At 43.6% G+C, this 6,895-nt stretch overlaps 1 long non-coding RNA gene across 1 annotated transcript; it reads right to left on the reverse strand.

Annotated features, from left to right (window-relative positions):
- Nucleotides 1-319: 319 nt before the first annotated feature.
- On the reverse strand, nucleotides 320-6,886 carry LOC114850902 (uncharacterized). Its single transcript, XR_003784916.3, has 4 exons — nucleotides 6,449-6,886; nucleotides 6,000-6,023; nucleotides 5,024-5,117; nucleotides 320-1,368 (listed from the first exon to the last, which is right to left on the reverse strand). It is a non-coding gene; the product is annotated as an uncharacterized LOC114850902 (long non-coding RNA).
- Nucleotides 6,887-6,895: the final 9 nt, after the last annotated feature.

A 6,895-nucleotide genomic window follows, 5' to 3' on the forward strand; every position in this document is an offset into this window, starting at 1 on the left:
AAAACATCAACAACGAGTATAAGTCATTGTTGGACGTTTTAATATTTTATCAAACAAAATGTTTTAATTATTTTAGTTTTTCTTTAAGAAAGTTGGTAGAGTATTAGAGGGTTGGGGAGCAGAAGGTCGCATGATCAAACCCACATCAGAGCACCAAGTGTGTCCTTAAATAAGACCTTCACACTAACTCAATGCATGGCAGCCCACTGCTCCCCAGGGGATGGGTTAAATGCAGAAGACCAATTTTGTTGTTACATTGTATGTGATAATGAGCAATAAAGGCTTTCTTCTTCTACAAAGAAAAAATATCTACAACCTGTTTGAGTATATTATTTAATTAAATGTTTGCACAGTAAAGATTATTTAATTATGACAAATATTTGTTATGAGACAAACAGAAACTATTTTAATTTCTCTACGAAACAATCTGATCTCAAGTAAAACCTGAATCTGAACTAACATTATAACAGTTATAAACAGTATCTGAACTAAATCAAACATATATTGTAGCATAAAAATTGTATCTGACACTAAATAGATAAATTATAGAAATGTTACATCATGAAAATGAATTAACATGACAAACTCTGAAAAAGCTGAAGTTAAAAAAATAAAAACGACTAAATGCTAACTGTAACTGTACTGTTAACCACATGAACATGTTCAGACTTTGGACCAACACTTTATACAGAAAAGAAGGAACCATTAAACAAAAGTCACATTTTGTTGAATGTAGCTGCTAAATATTCACATTATAAACATCAACTTTAAGCCAATGAATCAATTAAGCCTCTGATCACTTTAAACGAGGAACGACTGTTTCCTCCAGCTGGTTCCTCTGTTCAGGTCTCAGGGTCGCTCACTTGTTTATAGTTAAACCTCAGCTGCTTCTTCACATAAAATACATATTTAATTATATATTTCATCAGGTGAAATATTTGGAATTGAAGCAGAAATATGTTGGTAAAATCCTTTAAATGCTTTTAACAGCAACTCAAGTTACATTTGACTTCAAAGCTGCACAATAATGTAAATAATCATATTCACCAATGGTTCTGCAGCCTGTGTTTACGTGAAGCTGGAAGGTTTTACCATCAGGTTCCTGCAGAATCATCAATGTCTGTTTATAGTGACGTCAGACATTTACATCAACATGGACTGAAAACAGAAAAAACAAAACCGAACACCTGTTCAGGTAAACACAGGGTGAACTAAGACAATGTGAAATAAAATCACTGTAACATCATGTTAGGTTGAGGCATGTGGACACTAAAACAAAGTCCAGATGAGGTTCTGTGTCACATCCCGGTCTGGATTCAATGTCCCAACAAGATGTCTGGAAGTTACATTTTGTACATCTCCCCTGACCTAAGGAAATAACACAGAGGATTCGTAATTTCAATTAAACTTTCTTTTACTCTTTTTTGGAGCCAGAGTTGTCATGTTTTCTGTTTGTTTCCTTCGATGTGTTCTTTTGACACTAAGCAGCGACCACACAACTAAAGCCACACATGGTTGGCAGCGAAGAGCGGAGCTCTGTTTCTCCCACATGATTTAAGCTGGAGCAACAGACTGTGGTCTCTGAGCCCCAGCAGCATTCTGTAACATGTAACAGCTGCTTAGCTCTGTGTCACTGTAGGCGACAACAATGCTGCTGATCAACTGTGTCCAAGTGTTTGTGTGTTGGAAATCCAGTTTTGGAGTTTATCTGAGCAAAACCACAGATGGTTCTGTGAGTGGTCTGCTTAGAGTCGACATAGAGGAGTTTGAGAACCAAAAAATAGTGCTACTGTAGGATGGCGTTGTGAAAAATATACCAAAATGTGAAAAAAAAGAGAAATTGCACTTCTGTGTCTAACCATGAACAAGAGAGATGAATAAATGTACCAGAATGTCTAAAAATCACATGGTTTTTCTGGATCCTTTCCTGCACATACTGCAGGAAACACCATATATTATTTTAACCTTAGTAGGAAACACTATCAATTATCTTAATCTTATTAAAAGTCAAAGGCTGTTACCTAACAGCCCCTGTAACTGGTGGAGATCCAACTAAATGACATCTGAGCAGCGAAAAGCATCAAGCGTTGATCAAAGCAGGACTTCACTGTCACCCACTGCTACTAACACACTGCTTTAAATCACCAGCACCAAGATGCTGATCCAGGAACAGCTGCTCCCAAATTGAATACATCCATCCATCCATCCATCCATCCATTTTCATCCGCTTATCCGGGGCCGGGTCGCGGGGGCAGCAGTCTAAGCAGAGAGTTCCAGACTTCCCTCTCCCCGGACACTTCCTCCAGCTCTTCCGGTGGGACCCCAAGACGTTCCCAGGCCAGCCGAGAGACGTAGTCTCTCCAGCGAGTCCTAGGTCTTCCTCGGGGCCTCTTACCGGTGGGACATGCCCGGAACACCTCCCCAGGGAGGCGTCCAGGAGGCATCCGAACAAGATGCCCGAGCCACCTCAACTGGCTCCTCTCGATGTGGAGGAGCAGCGACTCTACTCCGAGCTCCTCCCGGGTGACAGAGCTCCTCACCTTATCTCTAAGGAAGCGCCCAGCCACCCTGCGGAGGAAGCTCATTTCAGCCACTTGTATCCGTGACCTTGCCCTTTCGGTCATGACCCATAGCTCATGACCATAGGTGAGGGTAGGAACGTAGATTGACCGGTAAATTGAGAGCTTTGCCTTTCGGCTCAGCTCCCTCTTCACCACGACGGACCGATACACCGACCGCATTACTGCAGCCGCCACACCGATCCGTCTGTCAAACTCACGCTCCTTCCTTCCCTCACTCGTGAACAAGACCCCAAGATACTTAAACTCCTCCACTTGAGGCAGGAACTCTTCTCCAACCTGGAGAGAGCAAACCACCTTTTTCCGGTCGAGAACCATGGCCTCAGATTTGGAGGAACTGATTCTCATCCCAGCCGCTTCACACTCAGCTGCAAACCACACCAGCGCACGCTGGAGGTGCTGGCCTGACGAAGCCAACAGGACAACATCATCTGCAAAAAGCAGAGATGCTATCCTCTGGTCCCCAAACCAGACCCCCTCCGGCCCCTGGCTGCGCCTAGAAATTCTGTCCATAAAAATAATGAACAGAACCGGTGACAAAGGGCAGCCCTGCCGAAGTCCAACATGCACCGGGAACAGGTCTGACTTCTTGCTGGCAATGCGAACCAAGCTCCTGCTCCGGTTGTACAGAGACCGAACAGCCCTTAGCAAACGGCCCTGGACTCCATACTCCCGGAGCACCCCCCACAGGATGTCACGAGGGACGCGGTCGAATGCCTTCTCCAGATCCACAAAGCACATGTAGACTGGTTGGGCAAACTCCCACAAACCCTCAAGCACCCTGCTGAGGGTATAAAGCTGGTCCAGCGTTCCAAGACCAGGCCGAAAACCACATTGTTCCTCCTGTATCCGAGGTTGGACTATCGGCCGAATTCTCCTCTCCAGTACCCTGGCATAGACTTTCCCAGGGAGGCTGAGAAGTGTGATCCCCCTATAGTTGGAACACACTCTCCTGTCCCCCTTTTTGTAAAGAGGGACAACCACCCCGGTTGTCCAGTCCAGAGGAACTGTCCCCCTCCTCCACGTGATGTTGCAGAGGCGTGTCACCCAAGACAGCCCCACAACATCCAGAGACTTGAGGTACTCAGGACGGATCTCATCCACCCCCGCTGCTCTGCCACCGAGGAGCTTACTAACTACCTCAGTGACCTCAGCCTGGGTGATGGGCGAGTCCGCCTCTGAGTCCCCTGCCTCTGCTTCCTCAGCAGAAGGCATGTCGGAGGGGTTGAGGAGATCCTCAAAGTACTCCCTCCACCGTCCGATAACATCCCCAGTTGAGGTCAACAGCTCACCACCTCCACTGAAAACAGAGTTGGTAAAGAACTGCTTCCCCCTCCTGAGGCGCCGGACGGTTTGCCAGAATCTCTTTGAGGCCGAGCGATAGTCCTCCTCCATGGCCTCCCCGAACTCCTCCCAAGCCCGAGTTTTTGCCTCCGCAACGGCACGGGCTGCAGCACGCTTGGCCTGCCGGTACCCATCAGCTGCCTCAGGAGTCCTACAGGTCAACCATACCTGGTAGGACTCCTTCTTCAGCTTGATGGCGTCCCTTACCTCCGGCGTCCACCACCGGGTTCGGGGATTACCACCACGACAGGCACCAGAGACCCTGCGTCCACAGCTCCGAACGGCCATATTGAATACATACAATTTAAAAGTTCACAGCCTTTGATTCTGATTAATGATCCTCAGATCAGATGTTGGTGCATAAAACTCATAGATTGTGATTAGTTTAGTTTTAGCAGGTCTCTATGAATCCTCCCTAACAGAGGAAACAATGGGGCTTTTTCAAACTACTCAGTAGTTTGTACTAAATGGTTCAAAGTTAATGCATCAAAACCTGTTTTTATTCTACATTTAATCATTGATCCTCAGCAACTGCATCAGTGTAAGTGCCTGTAAGGAACTGGATGTAAAGAAGATTCGAGAAATGATGGAGGGAGAAGGGCACTGACTCTGAATCCAAACAGAGAAATAATATTGTAAATCAACATAATCAGAGTTTAGTTTCTGCTCTGATGCTGCAGCAGCGATCACGTGTTCATGTGTGGATGATGTCACAGTGACAGAGCATCAGTCCATGTTCAGCTTCCTGGAGGCCGTCTGCACCTCAAGCTGCTGAACTACAGTCAAGGCTCAGAGTTGGACACAGACACCAGCTTTAGTTTCTACTAAGATCTGAGCTGATGAACAGGAAAAGAGCCTCAGTCACAACGTGGACCATGAGAGGAAACATTGAAATGTGTCTGAAACACAACGTTCATGTCTCTGCCTCAACTTCTACAAGAATTCAACCTGAACCTCATCAATTCAGCTGCAAGAAATGACGTCTGAACATCATTTGACATTTAGGAACATTTGAAGTGGACGAAGAATAAAAAGCTCAGACAGAAGCTGATGGAACAAAACATTCTGATGTTATGCTGATGAAAACACTTTAAACTTACCTGTTTTTCTAACAGCGTTTATATATAAATACAGCCACAATTATAAGAGCCACACCTGCGACAACCAATCCAATGATCAATGGGATGTTTGACCCTGAAACACAGAACAAACGTTAGTGTGACACAGATAATGGAGGTGAAACATTGTTTCTTCATCTTCATCATCACACAAACAATAAAACTGATCAAAGCTGAGAACATAAAACAAAAAGCATTAAACCTCAGTAAATACGATGATAAAAACCTGATATTGTCATAAAATGAACAATGTAAACATAAAATAATATTTTCAAACGTTAACATAATTCAAAGTGAGGTTGGACTTAACATGGATCCAGCGTCTAAAAGCCAAAAGTTACTGACGTCTCAGAGTAAATCTCGTTGGTTATACTGTCTTTAATTAAACTACAGTGACTCAATGAGACTCAATGTTTAAAACCTGCTGCTGTTTAATTTCGTGACTCGACTGATGCTTTGGTCCAAAGTGACCTCACACAGCAGCAGTTCACCACGTGGCATCAAACTAGCAACCCTCCACCCTGTTTGACGTGTGAGCCTCCTCCTGGTGAAACCCTGAGGCTCCACGTGGTCCAGGATCCACCAGGAAGAGACCGACACATGAGCAGAGCGTGATCTGCTGAAGAAGAGCGAGCGTCGTCCTGGACGCTTCATGAGGAGTCGCACTCTGCTTTGCTGCCTTGCTTCACTGCTGCCTGAACTGAAGCTTCATGCTTCCTGCTCTGCTCCATCAATCAGAGGAATCACATCAGGAGTCAGTGACGACGCAGCAACGCCACAAGGACCATGAGCTTTAAAATATTTACAGTCACTGTTGTTACAATAAAGCTTTAAACATGTGGTGCAGGAACCGATCTGCTCCACAGCAACAGGAGATATCTACAGTCACAGATCAAAGGTGGTGAACTGAGGATCTGGAGGGAAACACTGTGATGGACTCAGTGATGGTTGGACTCACCTGATGTGTTGATTAAGTCTTTATCTAAATAAAAAATAAAACATATAAATCAACAACTGTTTTAAGACATTTGCAGACACAAATGTTTTGTTTAAATCTTAAATAGAAATAACAATGTTTCCACTAAGAAGCGGTCATGATACTTGATAAACTAAAGAAAAACTATAGGAACATATTGTAACATATCTGATAGAAGTTAATGACTTTAGATGTGGTCACAGCTGTTTGGTTGTGAACCTGACACAGATTTATTAACTATCAGACAAATGTTTATGAGATTTTCCAACAAACTGTGCTTGAATGACAGCCGTTTCCCTCGAATCTCTGATTCTCTCTCTGAAGATGAATGAGTGACATTAATTCTCAATAATTCCTAAACATTTTCAACATCAGTAGATTTTATTTGAAAAAAGAGCTAAAGTTATTAATCAGGTTACACAGAAACTCACCTGTGACAGTGACATTATCATCAATCTGATGACTAAGTTCCTCCATTGTTGCATCACAGCGATAAGTATCACTCTTGGTCACAGTAGTTTGGAGGATGTGGAGTTCTCCATTTTTTTTTTTCTCTAATTGTGAATTGAGTTTGTTTCCAGAGCTGTCGAACCAGGAGATTTTCAGTTGAAAATCAGGAGACGCATCTGAAACCAGACACTGCAGCAGGACCCCGTCCTTGGTCTGTTTAGGTTGTAAGATGTCAACCTTTGCAACTAAACCTGTGAACACATTTTAATTATTTAGGATTTAAACAAATGAGAATGAGACATCGGTAGTTACAGAAACTAAGTAACTCTGCAATTAGTGTCAAGTAAGCAGCTCAACTACAGACACATTAAATTATTTTCTTATTCAGGATATGAGAATTTTAAATAGCATAAACTGTAATTACACAT

This window comes from Betta splendens, unplaced genomic scaffold (genome assembly GCF_900634795.4).
Source record: "Betta splendens unplaced genomic scaffold, fBetSpl5.4 scaffold_32, whole genome shotgun sequence".
In the NCBI taxonomy this organism is placed as follows: domain Eukaryota; kingdom Metazoa; phylum Chordata; class Actinopteri; order Anabantiformes; family Osphronemidae; genus Betta; species Betta splendens.